The sequence below is a fragment of the Molossus molossus genome, unplaced genomic scaffold (genome assembly GCF_014108415.1).
Source record: "Molossus molossus isolate mMolMol1 unplaced genomic scaffold, mMolMol1.p scaffold_m16_p_17, whole genome shotgun sequence".
NCBI lineage: Eukaryota > Metazoa > Chordata > Mammalia > Chiroptera > Molossidae > Molossus > Molossus molossus.
In genome coordinates, this window is record NW_023425352.1 from 14,198,255 (window position 1) to 14,216,955 (window position 18,701).

An 18,701-nucleotide genomic window follows, 5' to 3' on the forward strand; every position below is an offset into this window, starting at 1 on the left:
ATGGTAAAATATCTTATTCCCTTTAGAGTTTAGCTTCTTTTTTAAAAAAGTAATTTTCCAAAGCCACTGCTATGAACTGAAGATATTTATAGCTTAATGTTGAATCATTTAAGTATTTGTTGCATCCTTTAAACAACAAAAGATAAATGGTCACGTGTGTTACTCATCCCATAATAAAGTGGAAAACTGAGGTTTACGCAAGGACAAAACTATTAGCAAGTGCTTCTTGGTCCAACCGTTTCTTTCCATACTTGTTGTCCATGAAACAAGCATGATACCCGAACTCCTGATAAGGCAACATTATTATACAACAACCTAATTTTTACTATTAATTTTGTAGCCTAAAAACAATTACCAAATGAACTTATGAAACTGTAATCGGTAAGTGGTGGAGAAAACAGCTCACTGAAAAGGGAACCAGACTCATTACTGGCTTGAATCTTCACCACCAGCTGCTACGAGCAAGGCTGCACTAGCTGTGTGTTGACCTAGCTTACACAGAATATACTTTTCATAATTATCACTTTGCTGAGTAAAAGGTAATGTTCTTTAAAAAACCACACACAATGGTATTTTCGAGAGAACTACTTGAATGTATTAAGAATTTGAACATCATGAGAGACAATCCTAAAATGTCACAAAGCCACAGTATATTTCCTTAAATGTGGGCTGGAAAGTGGCATTACTGGGTGTAATGCTAAAAGTTAGTGGGAGACTTTTAGAAATAAGCACTTTTCTTGGTAATAACGGAATAGAGCTGCCCATTTCTTTCATTCATTCAACAAAAGCCCCTCAGAAAGCTTACGTTCTTCTGGGGAAGACAAGCAAACCCTGGTTTATGGATTATTTTTAGTTACAATCAATGCTCGGAGAGAGGGGCCTGGTAAGATATGAGAAGAAAGCTGCTTTAAAATGGAGCGGTCAGGAGAGTCTTGTCTGAAAAATTCACATTAAACTGGAAACCGAAACAATGAAAAGTTTGGCCAAGTTCCTTACACAGGCTAGAGATACTCATACCCAACTGATATATATTTTTTAAAAGATATCTCTGGAAAGTTTCATGCTATTTTTTAATAAAAAATGAATATGCTAAAGACTTTATTGAGATGACGATAAGTCCGGCAATAAAATGCCCTGAACAGGAAATCTGTGTTTATCACAGTCCACTTATTTCTGAGCACCAGCGACCCTCATCTCTCTAACTCAGAGACACTTCAATATCACACACGCTTTGGAACAGAGTCATCGTTGAAATTACCTTCTGGGAGTGTAGAGAACCAGTGAAAAACTAGTTTTTACTACCTCACATGTCCTAAAAGCGGGACATATCCCCTGAGTACATTCACACACGTGCACGGCACACACCTACTTATCTGTGTGCCTGCTCTGGCTAATCAGCAGGGTAAAATGGAATACCTTCTGCACTTCAGACTCTATGACTAGTCCTGTCTTCATCTCCTAAAATTTTGTTTTTTCATAGGACACCTGATAAAGGTGCCCAAGTCTGGGAAGCACAAATACCTCTCTGCCCTGTGGCAGGCAATGTCTAGGATGGCTGTGTGCATCTGTGTGTACTACCGAATTCACATTTTACTGAAATAAACATGAGTCCTTCCTCAGGGCGCTGCCTGATTGGTTAGTGGGAAGTGGATGGAGTGAAGGGGAGAGTGGCTGATAGAGAGATAATCGAACGGCTATGCAGGACTGCAGCTGGGGGGGGGGGGGGCAGAGAGAGAGTGGCAGGGCTCCTTTCTGTTGTTGCATTTGAAGCGGGAAGGAGGCCTGCAGTGAGCAAACTTCAGATGTGAAGAACAAAAGGCCAGGTTTTCCCCCTACACCATCACTCTACCTTTTTCTCAACACTGACTGGAGGATGAGGTCTCCAGCTGAAGCCCTACAGAATTTCATTCTGACAGCCTGTATTTATTAGTCAGGTTTATCTTCCAGATCTATGAGGCAAGGCATTCCTTACTGTGTACAAAACAACTGAATGGAAGGCTGTTGCCAATCTATACTTGGGGGACACTCAGAAGTATCTCTGTTCTTTACAACTGAATCAGGGTGCATCAGAATAACCATTATATATTCATCCAATATCTTACATCATTAAAAATAAATAAAAATGTGTAGTTGGTAAACATTAATATCGCTTAGGACAATTTAAACAATTTTTCTCCTTTTCCTCTAAATGAACACTTTGGAGAGGAAGGTAGTTCCTAAGCTGATGGTGGATCTGAGGTTGCCAGTTACGGGAGCACTTAAGCGCCCATTGGCACAGCAAGATTCAAAGCCCTGGTAGGCTTCAAAGAAACACTTTTTTTTTCCTTCTTCTAGAACTCTTTGCTTTCTAGTAAAGCTGCAACCACAATGTTCTCTCTCTTAATGCCACCATAAAAAATCAAAACACTTTAAAACAAATTGATGTACTCTTTAATACAGTCACCGCATCATCACAGGACCCTTGCACCCTGCATGGCGACAACCGTAGGGATGCATACCACACATCTCTCTCTTTGTTGCCTGCTTCAATGCTGAAAGAATAATGGACAGAGAGTGTGTGTCTCTCATTTGAGATATGGGCACCTTTGATTGACAAGACCTAATCAGCTTATCTCCACACTAATAAAGTTGGGGCCTGTGGAGCTGGTATATGCCCAGCGCCGAGTGAACTTTTCCTAGCCAAAGCCTCACAGGCCAGGTCTCAGGCTCTGCTTCTCTAAACTGGTTCAGATCAGTTCTTAATGGGCAATTTTCATCTTGATAAACCTCCATTGTCTTGTTCTGAACTATTTATTTCTTTTAGGTTACTATTTATTAAAGGGGATGGCTTTTCTTTTTTTAAGTTAAAGGATGTCAGGGTCCTCTGCACATTATGTAATGAAGAGAGCCTTTTAATGATTTCTGCTGTATAATACTATTAGATGTTCAAGTCCTCGTGATAGAGCCCCACAGCCATAATCTGTCTCCACTGTTCCAGCACCTTGTGTCGCCAACTTGCTCATGTCAGACACCCACTAAATGTGTCCTGACTGATTGGTAGGAAACACACAGAAACTGGATTTAGGGGGTGTGGTGTATACGCACATGCACCTTTACACATACACACATTTTCTTCTTCAAGTTTATTTGTAGGAGGCCCTTTCAAACCAAGGATTTTCCATACAGTTCAAGAAGAATGTCTTTGTTCTTATCTGTCTGTAATTGCTCTGTAAAGACCAAATTCAAGAGTTGAGGTATAAATAAAGTTAGTAAAGGCCCAGATACTTCTTCAACTACACAAGAGAGACCTGGAATAGAAATCCCTCTTTACATGGGCCAAGGTGAGAGTAAACTACACAGTGGACTTTTTTAAAATTTTTTTATCCTCACCCGAGGACATCTTGGCATTTATTTTCAGATAGAGCAGGAGGGATAGAGGGAGGCAGAGAAGGAGAGAAACATCGATGTGAGAGAGACACATTGACTGGCTGCCACCTGCACGACCCCAACCAGGGCCAGGGACGAACAACAACCTAGGCATGTGCCCTTAGCAGGAACCAAACCCAGACTCTCTGGTCCCCGGCTGACACTCTAACTGCTAAGCCAAACTGGCCAGGTTCACAGTGGACATTTTGATCTTAACTTTCATATGCAGTTATCTAAAGAGAGAGATGGGCCCAGCCAGTATGGCTCAGTGGTTGAGAGTCGACCCATGGACCAAGAGGTCTCTGGTTCGATTTCCAGTCAGGGCACATGCCCAGGTTTCAGGCTCGATCCCCAGTGGGGTGTGTGTGTGTGTGTGTGTGTGTGTGTGCACGCGCACGCAGGAGGCAGTCATTCGATGTTTCTCTCTCATCAATGTTTTTGTTTCTCTCTCTCCCCCTTCCTTTCTCTCTAAAAATCAATTTAAAAAAAAGAGTTTGCCTATAAAAACAGAGAGAGAGAGAGAGAGATGGGCTCATTGGATAAAGCAAGCATTATAGAAAGAACTCCAGTGTAGGGAGAATTTCTGAAATGTAATTTTCCAATATTTATAAATTTGTTCCTCTCACCACATGTAAATGGTCATAAAAACCTTTCAGTAATGCTGCTTTCAAGCTGCAATATGCCTTATTTATTATAATTACCTGTATAAAACCAGACAATTTTAAACATATTCCCAAAATGCAGTTTTCTGCAGAGGATAGGAAATCCTGAGCAGTATTTTTCATTCAGATTGTAGTCTTCATGCTGTAATTGCTTTATACAAAACCCACTCCAACCTTATCACTCAATATTATCTTCACTGCTGAACATCGGAAGATGGTTTTGCAATAAAATTTAATTTACAGAGCTTATTTTCCACTAATCTTCCAGCAGAGGAGAAATGAAACACGCCAAGGTACACACTCCAAGCTATGACCCTAATGGCATTTTTTATTTCTGGAATAGAGTAAGACCCCAAATATGTCAATTTTATCATATTGAAATGTTGATATATTTTAATTGTCCTAACTTTGTATCCTAGAAAAAGAAGTAAAACAGGCTATTAGGAACATGTATGAAAATAAGCCTCTTCAAGAGATAGAGTTCCCCTGGGGCAAGCATGTTCTTTTATAAGAGAGAAAATACTTAATATATAAATATAGGGCTGGTAAGAGTATTTTATTTCCAACTATTAATACACCAGTAATGGTCGACAGTATTTGAGAGTTTTAAATAAAAAAAATGAACCAAATAGCAATAAGTAGGGACTGGACACCAAGATTCAGTTTTCCAAATCAAGTGAGAAAGTCGGGTTCGTCACCCCTACGGCTCACTCCAGGGCTGACATTTAAATGTATAGAAGTTGTGCAAATTTTGGAAAAGTAAATTACTAGTAGAAGGTCTATTTCTATAGGCCACTTGGCCTCTATTTATCATTTATGTCCTAGAAAGCATTTATCTCTTAAAAAAAAAAAAAGAAAGCTTGTTATTATTATTATTATTTTTAAATATTGAGGACTCCATGACAATGAACTAAGATATACTCCAATCCTGTTGTGCAAAAATGAAATTGCTACTCTATGCACTGGTGTTAAAATACTGAAAGAATCCTCATTAAGACTCAAAATTCTTCATCAAAATGGTTACGTATTTTCGAAAAAAAAGATGAATGATCATTAACGGGTTGAGAGATTAGTGCTCTTGCCTGGGCTGAATGAGACTACTGCTTCCTAAACCAGATTAAATTGTTCTGCCTCTTTTTAGTTATATCATAACAAGGCCAAAGTGATACTGAATCATTTATAAGGTTTTTAAGAGTTGAAATATCAGAGTCATATATGTGCAGAAGTATTGTTCTGACATTTGAATTTCAGCAATAGGCAATTCTGAGACATTTCAAGTGATGCAAAGCTTGACATTTCCATGTTAATATACAAAACAATGATGATGTGAAAAGCCACTTCTCTACCAATACTTCAAACTTAAACACTTAATAAAACTTTAGAAGCATAGGCCTCTAAAATTCAAACCCACACAAGAAGTCCTTACCTAAAAGCTTTTCGTGTTTATACATAAAAAGTACATGCGGAACATTCATCTCTCAGCACTGCTATTTTTCACTTATACATGAAAAAAGCAAAATATATATATATATATTAATTGCTTTGTAGACACCTTATTTCCAATTTAACTTTCTTTTCATTTCTCTCATGTGTGTGTGAGAAAAGTCCTGCCATGAGCCATGGATCATTTAAGATTGTTTCTCAAATGTTAAAAACTATATTGGATTAAATGTAATTAGGTATATTTTACTTTGCTGAACAGCATGAATCCCAGCCAGCTGGAATTTCAGATGAAACTAAAATCAACTACTCATGAATGACTACCATGTCCAATGATTATCTCCTTAAACACCAAAACTAAAATGTTTTGACATTATGATCTCTTGGTAGAAACAGTAAAGACATTTTTTAAAGGCTGAAATAAGTAGGGTAATAATGAAGAACAAAATGTAGAACATTTTCAAGCTGCAAATTAACAAGCAGGTATTGACTTTTCTTTGAGGTCAATAACAACTCTTATTGATCTAAAAAGTTAATACCTACTAAGGTCAATATAAGATCTCAAGGGTCACCAAATCTGGATTCAAACTTCCACTTCCTTTCACATATAAATATTGCTGAAATGGGTACAATTGTGTTTGAAGAAATCAGGAAAATGTCACTATGATGCCAGAATTATCCCAAGAAGGAGGCCAAGGACGTTAAACACAGAGAGAGTTTTAAAAGTCTTTTACTATAGAATTTTCAGGGACATTGACCTTTACGTGTAAATCCTAGTAGTATTACACAACTTGGGCTATTAAATAAGGAGAAACAAATAATTGAAAATTATGTGACAAGTGTTTCTCTCTTTATAATATTGACATATGGAATTTCCCACTCTCCTTTTCTTTCTCTTGCTGTATGTATTTGAGAAATATAATGTGGAATAATCCTTCAAAATAGATTTTAGGCACTTTTAAATATAGAGAAAATTTCTCTTTAAATTAAAAATGAAACAGGATCACCTTGGAAAATTTAGAAGAGCAAAAAATTATAATTTCAATATTCTTATGAAACCATTTCTATCATTATCATATAGTCTGTTGTAATTTTCTAGACTAAAGAAATATTAACTATTAATTACTGTTTTACTAATAACTGAAATGGTCTACTCATTTCTTGTTTGTGTTTGGATTTTTAATTAGCTTATTTTATTAAATTTAGTGACATTGGTTAATACATTATTTTGGTTTAGAGTATACAATATATACTACATTATCTGTATAGTGTATTTTACCACCCAAAGTCAAATTTCCTTCTGTCTCATCCTAAAGACAACACAGAAAGATGGACTACATGAACATTGGATCCATGTTCCCATATATATCTATTATTTCCTGGAGTCCTAAAATTGAGTGATTTACTAGCCTGATCCTTTCCACAGGCAAATCAATGGTCCTATTGTTACTGGAGGCGCTGAGGGAGAGAGGGGAAGACAGAGGAGGCAGACACCCCCGGGGCTCTCACTAGTACCAGAACCCGGCAAGATGCTTTCGATGGACACTGGTCCTTTTGGTTACCAGCAAGGTCACGTTACCCACAGTGATGATACAGGTTACAAAGGAGCGCGGGTCTGCAGCAGCGACAGCATTACATCATGGATATTCAATAAATATGAAGATATGTGAGTGCATTGTACTTTTAAAAAACAAACTTATTTTAGAACAAGATAAGCTTATGTTTCAGATTTACAGAAAAACTGTAATAGTACCGAGTTCCCATACACTTCACACTTAGTTTCCCCTAGTATTAGTACCTTACCTTACTATGGTGCGTTCATTACGGTTAAAGAACCAATACTGATACTTATTGTGAACTAAAGTCGATATTTTAATATGTCCTTAGTTTTTGCCTGATGTCCTCAGATATTTTGTCTAATGTTTCAGGACACCATCCAGGAGGGGTACCACACTGCATTCAGTCACCAGGTCTCCTTACGTTCGTCTTGGCTGGGACAGTTTGTGATGTGCTTTCAGTACACAGTTTGGAAGCAGTATATATAAATTTGCTGACTCGGATCTATTGTCAACACTTAGATAAAAGCACATGCAGCAGAATAATCTTTTGTTACCAATCTAAGGAATATAAATTTGAGAAGCAAATAAAGATAAATGTCTAGAGAGGAAAGCAGATGACACTAACTTTTTAATGTATCTGTTCATAGAACCTAGATAAGAAAGTTCCACATCTCACAAGCTCTAGAAGATCACAACCACTGGCCCGACCTGTGCCATCTCCTCCTCCATCTCTCCCTATTATATGGTTACCAGCCAAGGTTTTAATTGATGGAGTATAAGGCAGTGAAGTGGGCAAGGAGTAAATGGTATGGCAGAGGAGGACCCACTGCCCATCTGTACTGGTCCTCTCTCTAATCTACTGTGAAGTTGCGAGTAGAAAGTGGTTGTCCACTTGGAACTACATTTCCTAGCTCCCTTGCATGCAAGTGGGACCATTCAACTAGTCCTGCCCAGTGAAATGTCTTTACAATCAATGTGTTTCACGTGCTGCGTGTGGGGCTTTAAAGGTGGCTGTGTTCCCCATTCTCCTTTTGGCTGGCTGGTACCTAAATGTAGAGCATCCAAAGCCTCAGTGTCTGGAAGAACCACAAGTGGGAGAAACCTGGACTTCTGAGTCACCACATGGAAGGCTGTCTGCTCACTAGGAACACTTGCACTGAACAGTCCAAGGTTCAGAAATAAACTTGACTTCACCTAGCAACTGGGGTATTTGGGGTTTATTTGTCACAGGACCTGGTGTCATTATGCAAAGAGGAAAATGGAAACCAACTTTTACTGAGCACTCTGATGGACTTAACATGTGCTGAATATTTTATACAGTTTACCTTATTTAGACTAGATGCAGCTCAAGTTAAACACTATACAGTTATCAGCAGGTCACAACAACTTTCATACAGAATACCTGAAAAATTGTTTATATATCTGGGAGTGAATACTTGGAAAAGTGAATGAACTTTCCCGAGATCTCCCAGTTATTACGTGGCAGGTGCAAGATTTGAACCTGGGTATGTCTGGTTACAAAGCTCCAAACACATTCCATTCTGCTTCACTGCAGGTAAAAGACAGGTGATCTGAATTGGTGCTTGGATTAAAAAATAACTCCTATGCATTTTATATGTGTAGTATTTTTTATTCTTACAGGAGAACAAATGTGGTAGATGCGTTCTCCCTACTTTTTATGTGGTAGACACGAAGTCCCAATTTACAAAGGGTGGGTGTGGGATGATTAGTTTGCTTGAGTTGTTAGCATTTTCCAGATCAAGACAATGTTATACAAAAATGCCGGAGAGAAAGATACACTCTACCTTTGTAACCTGCTGACAATCTTACAGTGTTTAATTTGAGCAGAGTCCAGCAACTCACAGAGGGCACGAAAGCAAGGTTGCTCCACGAGGTTTACAGTTAACAAAGGAGAGAACAGAAAGACTGACTTGTTCTCACAACAGTATGAATTTAAAGAACTATATGGGGTGTGCGTTCTACAGGAAGCCCAAGTAGGAAGAAAAATGAAACGCTGTACCTTGTACACAGCAATAAAAATGAGGGGATTCATTGTAGTAAGAACATTCACAGCTGGCAGGCAATATCAGTAAGGCAATAAGACAGTTGGTCCATCTTCACGCTTACCTTTCAGAGTCATAGTGTTTAAAAAAAAGGTCTCCTTTTTATATTAACAAAGTCACTCACTCCAGTCAATCCTTTAACTCACCTACATGAAAAATTTAGATGACTTTGTAAGTCCTATGCGAACACCAGTGAGAAAAATTGGTCCATCCTTTAAATTTGTGCCACCTTCCTAAGACAGAGTTTTGTTTGTTTAAATAATAGGTCCTAATCATCTAATCATCGGTCTGCATAGAACATTGAACATTATGGATAATTCATAGATATGCTAATGAGGGGGGGACAAAATACTGATTCCTTTGCAAAACCAAATAATAGCCCTTCAGGTGGGTAAGAATTGATGGCATTGGGGAAAGTATTCAGGGAATCAGTGTATTCAATCTCAACAAATAATTTCCATTTCAAATAAGTTAATTATTGATTGATACAATGAGGTAATAGATATGAAAGTAGTCTGAAATTTTCAAAGTAGATTATACAGTGTTATTTCTAATATGAGTCATTTTCAGCACGTGCTACAAGATTAAAATTTACCTAAGTTTATAATTTAAAGCATTAAAAACATCCACAAAGTATTAAATAAAAATAAGTACACATGTGCCTATTAAAATGGATAGGTTAATTGGGGAGGTTACTCTGAAATAATACAAATTTGAGAAAAAATGTTTTTAAAATTAACGTTATCAATTTCAAGTATACTTAATAGTTAAGGTGAGCATTAGAGCCCTGGCTGGTGTGGCTCAGTTGATTGGGCATCCTCCCGTGTACCGAAAGGTTGCTAGTTCCATTCCCCATCAGGGTACAGGCCTGGGTTGCAGGCTCAATCCCCAGTAGGGGACGTGCAGGAGGCAGCCCATCGATGCTTTGCTCTCACATTGATGCTTCTCTCCCTCTCCTTTCCTCCCGCTCTAAAAATCAACTTTATATGTATGTATAAAGATGAGCATTCATATATGTATATATATGTATGTATGTATATATGTATACACACACACATAAAGATGAGCATTAGATATGCCATAGGACACACTCTAGAAATTCTCATAGCCATGTATTTGCCCCAGAGCCTGATTCTGCTCATGGTTTACCTGCCCCCCACCCTCCATTTATTCCACAAGGCCCATCACTTCTGAGTCTTTCCCTGACACGGTGAAATAGACTTAATTACTTCCTCTACCCTGCTTCAAAAACACTAATTATGTTTATTATGGGGATTTATTAATATGTATTTCCCTAATAAATATTTTGCCAAGATAGTCCAGCATATTAAAGGAACTTTATATTCTAAGTGCCTGGGACAGGGCGAGGCCCTAAATTACATAAAATGTGTTACCCCTACCTGAATATCTCCCCTACCTGACTCCAAATGCAAACCTTGCTAATCATATTCACTTAGGGCAGCAGTTTTCTTGCCATTTCAGAGATTAACTGAGCACTGTCCAGGTCTATTTCTTCAGGGCCAAAACTAGTTTTCTGAGTAAATGTTAAGGTTCCACTGTGCTCCATTCAAGTACCACCTGTTACACACAGCATTGAAAATGGAAATAAAGAAAAACAGCTCCACCCAGCCAGTGTGGCTCAGTGACTGATCATCAACCCATGCACCAAGAGGTCACCAGTTCAATTCCCGGTCAGGGCACATGCCCCAGTTGTGGGCCAAATCCCCAGTGAGGGGCATGCAAGAGGTGGCCAATCGATGTTCTCTCTCTTTGATGTTTCTATCTCTCTCCTTTTCTCTCCCTCTAAAATCAATAAAGAAAAAAAATTAAAAAAGAAAAATAGCTCCATTTTAAAGGTACACTTTATGTTGACATAAGTATCAACCTCTGGATGAGGACCAGGACCTTAGACAAGTGACAGTTATGAGATTACCAACAAAGATGATAACAACATGCTTATTTTTCCTCCAAAAGGACAGTCTTCAAAACGCTTTTTTTCCTTGTCTGGCTTTAGAGTGGGTTCTTCCTCTCTCTAAATAAATAGATATTTATTTAACTATGACTTCAAGTTTATATCTCAAGATGCAAAAGGGCGACACTGAGCCTACATGAATGATGACCCACCATGACAGTCTCTTTGATAATGACTTTGCTTAGAAAAACAGATTCTTCAATAAAAAAATTATTTTTTAATGTTGACTTTGTTCTCTTATGGCAATGTTGGAAAACACTGTAGCCCAACAGGAAATACAGACGGAAGCTTCAAATGTACAGCACACAAAAAGCCATTTTTAAAGCTCATGTCTGTCAACTTTCCCACTTGATATAAGTCGCACACAAAGTCTTAGTCCAATGAACCCATGCTGTGACAATTCTGTGGTACCCACCTCAGAAAATGCTGTTAAATACATAAACACTGCTGAAAAGAAAACTTCTGGGCACTGGAAATCAGAGTCAAAGGGAAAATAAACCTGATTAAAAAAATTCCCAAGGAAAGTCATATAAGCACAGTGCAACAAGGTCATAAGCTTACCCGTACTGCACTGTACTGTTTGAAAGGAAACTGGCATTCTAGCAATCTGCTTTGGTCGTTATTCTTCTCTCCACTCACAGAGATGCAATCGAATAAGAATGGCTTCACGTGTATCTTACAAACCAACTGGAAAAGTGATAGGCATTATGGGATAAGACACCTTTAAAAATGAGTATAATACTTTTTAATGGATTAAAAATGAACCCTATGAATTCACTTGGACCACCTAAGGAGAAGATTCTCCAAATAGGGTTTAAATGACATGCTTTTCTTACTGCTATGAAGCGCACCAATATCTCAGCGAACCTCACAAAGTAAATTTAAACCAACTTGAAAATATTCTTTAAGAGTTTCACCCAAAAGACAATCTCCTCTGTTCTTTTTAGAGTGGAACCACAGCTTTTTGAGACGTACGACTTAAATAGGGTTGTAATTATACAGTAAGTGATTACTACATATTAAACATTATTTTACCACTGGGTAGACTTTTTAAAACTTACAGAACATGGTCCGATAATTCTTCTTGGCATTAAAAAAAAAGCATAGCCCTGGCCGGTTTGGCTCAGCAGCAGAGCGTCAGCCTGCGGTCCAGAGAGACCAGGGTTCGGTTCCTGCTAAGGGCATGTACCTCGGTTGCAGTTTGTCCCCGGCCCTGGTTGGGTCGTGCGGGTGGCAACCACTCGATGTGTCTCTTTCACATCAATGTTTCTCTCTCTCTCTCCCTCCCCACTCTATCTGAACAAAAAATGGAAAAATGTCCTCGGGTGAGGATAAAAAAAAAATGCATATTCAGGCAGAGAGATCTTTGATTCTGAAAGCATAACCGCACAGTAAACCACTCAAAATAATGAATTTTATAAAGATAACTTTTCTGTCAACAAGTTTAATATTTCTATAGAAACATATTTTCTCCAAAATACATGTGCTTGGATAAAAATAGATACTAGTTAAATCAACCCAACTGTATAATCCCATTTTCTGTTCCAATACTGTAGAACAACATAAAGCATTAATTTGTTATTGCTGTAATAATGTGGACGTGTCATATTTTGAAATTCCAATCTGTGCCTAAACAAAATGACTTCACTTAAAATCTAATGTGTTTCCAGACATGACATTCTGTGCCCAGAACACCTAGGACTGGGCTATCTCGTCATTCTAGCTCTGCATCACTGAAGCACCTGACACTCTGCAGCTCAATAAAAGCTTGTTGAATAAATGAAATACAGTATTTTCCTTCTTTCCTAGAATATATACCACTCCCACTAATGTTACAGAATCAGCAAGTTATTCTTCTACCAACTGATAACAGCTTTAAGAACAAGGCATACACAGTTAATACTTTTGGGGTCTATTTTCCCAGGAGACTTATACATGACTTATCAGTAAATGAAGAGAGAAAACACTCTCTCGTATTTCTTCCAGGATGTTAGCTCCGTTCCAAGCTAACTTTCTACTTTGAAAATAGTTTTATGCATTAGTTTTTATTATTGTGGGTTGTTTTACCTACTCATCTCTTCTGCAGATGATAAATTATTACATTCCAGGATCTGAACTTCAGAATCAAATTACTACATTGCACACAGTGAACACTCTCATATTTCTTGAGAGGAGAATCAAGGAGAAGAGAATTTAAATAATGAGGAGAAGGTAGAAGAATAAGAAAATGTCAGTAGCCATGGAAGAAACTCCTGAAATGATAGAAAAAAAAAATGACTGGCTTCGTGTTTGATAAAAACTTTGTTTCAATAGATTCTTCTAAAACTGATTAAAATTTCTCAATGAGTTCTATTTGAGTTGATTAAAATAATAATAAGAATAAGGTGATTTGAAAGACAGTATCAAGAACCAAAGGAGAGAGTGCGATGAAGCTGCAGTATCGTCCTATTAGACTCCATAATCCCCATTTAACCCCAGGAAAGACTCAGGCAACTCCAGCAGTTCAGGAAGACTTTCAGACAATTAAAAATATAAAGGAAGTCACTTCACATTGTAAATATATTTGTTCAGATACTTTCAAAAGTTCTAAACATGAAATACTTTTGTTTGAGTTTTAAATATGTAAGCTGATACCATTAATGACTGCTTTTTCTGTAAAGAGACAGGCAAAATAGAAAGAGAAACAGTGGTGTACAAAAATGATCTCATTCTCATGAAAATGCTATAATTCTAAGAAGTATTTGTTTTCCAGAAGAAAAAAGTACACCATATGTTTCTCTGGCTATTAGATCAAATGAATTCAAAAGCAAAAACAATCTGAATACATCATATAAAATAGGCCTGTGGAAGTATATTCCTAATATAGTGAATGTCTGTAGCTTAAAATTAGGTAACTATAACATAGTATTGAAATATTGACATCAAAGTAAGATCCATATTTTTTACTTTAAAAAATGTTTGTAAAAGGGTACAAACTTTGGTAAAGACTTTCAGCTATTATATAAATAAGACCTGAGGATCTACTGTATACATGGTGACTATGGTTGACAAAACTGCATTATATAATTGAAATCTGCCAGGAGAGAACTTTAATGCTTACACACACACACATACATAGAGATAAAAGAAGAGAGAGAGAGAGAGAGAGAGAGAATATTATCATAAATCTGGTTTTAAGCTCAGATTTATAATCGCAAGTTTCTATCACGATGGATGGATTTTGGCTGCTGGATGGACTGGCTACTGTCCACGTAAAGCCATACCAGGTACAAGGACTAACAAGTTCCCATTTGTTTGGGGATATCCTTAAGGAAGAATCTTTGGGATCTCATTCCAGTTAAGAAAATTAATGATGAATTTCAAGCTCCTTGCTCCAGACCGCCTTTTAAAGTGGCTTAAAATAATGTGTCCTGTGTCTTCAGCATCTCACGGTCCAGGTCCACATCGGGATCACTGCATTTCCTATCACGTCTCCTGTTTCCACGTTGTTGCCACTCCACCCCTACGCTCCCTGTCCTCCACAGTTCACATCAGGACACTTGCCTGCCCTCCAGTGGCACTGCACTCCACTCAGAGTCAAATTCAGACTTCTTCCCATGGCCTGGTTCCCCACACAACCTCCCCCTATCCGGCTGTGATCTAACTGGGGGCTGTTCCCTTGCTCACGTGACTCCAGCCATCTTATGTTTCCTGTTTCCTGAGCACTCCAAACTCCTCATTTCAGAGTCTCTTCTCTCTTGGAATCATCTGCCCCAAATTTGCTCATTGATGGCATGTTTGTACAATTCAAGACTCAGTTTCCAAGGCACTTCGATGGGAGGCCTCTCCCGACGAGCCAACTAAGGTAACCTGCATCTTTACCCGTTAACACTGTGCTTTGCTTAACCATCATCTGAAAGGATCCTGTCCACTAGTCATTCATTTTTTAAAATGGTCCATCCTGCCCCTCTCCCTGCCCTCATACATAAGCTGCCCAAGAACAGGGACCCTGGCTGTTTTGTTTACTAGAGTATTCTTAGAACACGGCACACAGTGTTCAATGGTTTTTACATAAATTACATGAAAAGGAAATGAATAAATGTAAGATCATGACATATACTCACTATAACAGGCAACTATGGAAAATCTAGGTGTGTGGGGCCCAGTGCTTTCTCAGTGTGGTCTGCTGCTTAGGAGCATGGAATCAGATGGTCTGGCTGTACAACTTCCTCGCTTGATTGTTAAGTGTGGGCGAATTAATCTTTCTATGCCTTGTTTTCTCATCCATAAAATAAGAAACGAGTAATTACTGCATAGGGTAGTAGTGAGGTTTACAGAGATAATGAATGTGGAGTACTGAGAACAGTGTGTGGCCCGTATTAAGTGTTCAATAAACAAGGTATTATTTCTACACGTGTCCATGGGTGTGGAACCCGCAGGGACCTGGTGAAGGATGGAGCACCTCTTTGCTGCGGCAGGAAGGCTCGGAGAAGCAGAGCACCCTCTTGCAGGATCAATGGCCAAATGGGACATCGGAGCCAGGCGGCCTGGGGTAACTATTGAGAGAAGGGGTGCTGACTCATAAGGCCTGGGTACTCAGGAATGGTAGGAGCATAAATCACTATTTAAAGATGTGAGGCTCCCGACTGCAAAACGCTCCCATGGTTCCAGAGATGTACTGCCAGGTGCACGAGGCCGTTTAGGGTACAGAGTGGGACAGTCATGAGTGTCTTAAATACCGTGTCATACTGCAAGGAGAGAGCCAGCCTTGCATTTCTGCCCTTGCATAATTTCTCTTTCAGCCTATTTCTTTTGTTAATCATACAGCTTCCATTAGTTTTGTGCCTACTGTCAGTCTGGGATTTTTACTTCAGAGAACAATAATCATAATACAGAATAAAAGGCAGATGACCCTGAGATTTAAATACCAAGTCCCTGACCTCAAACAAAATAGATATCTCCACACAGCTAAGAGTCACGCCTACTGGTAATTACTAATAAAAAGAAGAGTCACCTTGTAGTCACAGATTCTAGGACAAGAACTTAACAAGAAATACCAAAGTGGATGAAGCCAATGACTCCTATAACCATCACTTTTCTCAAATAGGAAGGGACCCAGGGAAGAAATGTGATAGGTATTAATTCAACAGACCAAGGTGTAATAGCACTTGGAGAGGAGCATGTACTTTCTCTCTGACCAAATATATTCTGGACATGTGTCCCTTTGCTGGTAGTTGCCCTTAAAGAGACAATAATTGACAATTTGACACAAATAATTTGTGAAAATGTCAGAAAGGACTCAATAATTTTAGAAGATGAATTTCATTATTTGCTAGAAAGATACTAGTGGCCAAAATAATGTTTTCTATTCTATTCAATATGTAATTGGTTTTATATCATAATCATACTTTCTTTTATGATATTTGCCAATGACTGTCATCAAATTCATGAATAGAAGAGTTTGCAGATTTTTGTTGAAATCTTGTGTCAATAATTTTGAAGCTTTTGGATGATGGCGATGTATACAAATTATGACTTTTATGGAGCCTTCTTGACTTTCTAAGCTCTGGAATATATATGACCTCATTTCACTTTACAACGACCTTATGGGATACATAGAATACGATGCCAGGATTAAATTGTGCAAATAAATAAGTCCAGACAGGTGGAGTGATTTCTCAAAACCATACAGCTGATCGATAACAAGGCCAGATGATGGGGTTGTTTTATCTTTCTTAAATAGTTCCTAGATTTTGTGCACAAATAAAATTTCAAAAAAACATTTCAAGGGGCCTAAATTAGGTTTGCCAATTTTGTTATTTTTCCAGGTAGAGGGTAAAAATATATAGATTTCTATGTACTATTTCTATCTTATCATAAAACTCTCCTTTCTTTCATTACCTCAAAGTAGGAAAAACATGATCTTACAAAAGGTAGTCCTTTAAATGAAGAAAATATGCTTTATGAGAAAGTAACTACTTTCTCCCTTTAAAAAAAATCTCCTTTTGCTGTGGACTGGTACAAACTTACTGTGGTTTAGAACAAGTTCTCTCTTCGGTGCTATTTAAAAGCTTTATTAACTCTTCCACATCATCCCCTCCTTGCATTTCACTGTCTTCAAGAAAAAGAAACCAATACATCCTAAAAGTTTCTCCTTTTGAAAGATGCTATTCTTCTACTGTCACTATAACAAAATGATTAGTATCGCAAAGTTATGTCATAATCCTAACACGGAGCTGTTGGCTCACTAACGTGACCAGGCTGAGGGTTAGCAGGGAAGCACAAAATGTACAGGCAACAGGGTGTCCCTCACAATTACTTTACTCCCTCCATATTACTTTAGTAAGGGCAGGGGGAGAAGCTCTGTGCCTGCTTTTTCATTTCTCAATCCACTTTCAAACTCATCCAAGGAATGTCGGGATGACTCCCGTCTAGCCAGAGGCTGTGTGTGTCACATCTGCCTTTACCTCAACGAAACCCAGCTCACTTCCCCTCATAGGCTTGGCTCTATAGTTGGTGAGCTGCTTCCAAGCCTCATATGACAAACTATCTAATTTTTATAAAGCTTTATAGTTAATCTACCATTAGTAGTTAATGGTAGTTAATCAACCATTAAAAAGTCCAAGAGGACTGAGGTTGGTTTTGGGCCACTCTTATGTTGACATTTTCCATGTCGACCGTGTTGACAGTTTGATGTGGATGTTGTATGTTAGCACACGTATAAGAATAACTATCAAATCCTACTCAGTCTTATAACCTTGATCAATACATGGCCCTCCAGTGTCTGTGAACTTCTTTGATGACTTCCTCCAGCTTCAGGAGGAAATGACATGAATGACGTAGTGCAAGCCAATCCGTAAATCATCCCTGTGGAAGTGTCACAGTAGGAACATCCTCAACCCAACCCAGTCCCATGTGGGAAGAGGCTCGTCAATGGGTTGTTTTATCAGAGAAGGATCCTTGATGATGATCATGTTCAATAGGTATAGTGTTATGTTCCCCAAGGATGTCAAAGTAACATTTTTTGAAAATTCCTTTAATCTATACAAATTTTAATCACAATAATTTTTTTCTATGAGACAAAGACAAATGCTTGTATATCATCAAATGACCAACGCATTAATAACATTTATATTTGTATAGTGTAGAAAACATTTTCATATATGCCATTGTTTCTTGAGTGCTGAGACAGGCAATATTATTTCCATTTTATTGAAAAGGACACCAAGACTCAGAGAGGTTATGTGATGGGCTCAAGGTCACACGATAAGAGCTAGAACCCGAGCCTGATCTTTTGACCTCATGCTCAGGGCTCTTTGCTTTATTCACATTCTTCACAAGGACAGTCACTTCTAAAGGTGAGCCCAAGGACAAAAAGAACAAACGAAAGCTGGCTTTTATTCCAATCGGGGCTGAAAGCCAATATATCAATAATCTCAGAAAGAAGGCTACACTACTAAAAAATATGGAAGGCTTATGATTTTCTTTAGTTTTCTCTCCAGTACTATAATACCAATGCCATCTGTGTTCTTCCTACCCAGTTTCTTAGAATTACTCCCATAATCCAGCCAACACAGAATAGCCATGAACACAGGGCAAGAGAAAACACTGGCCATTCACA

The 18,701-nt window shown here is 38.2% G+C and overlaps 1 protein-coding gene across 13 annotated transcripts in view; it reads right to left on the minus strand.

The window, feature by feature from the left end:
• Positions 1–18,701, minus strand: part of VTI1A (vesicle transport through interaction with t-SNAREs 1A) — a 331,254-nt gene that overhangs the window by 228,827 nt on the left and 83,726 nt on the right. The window lies entirely within an intron of this gene.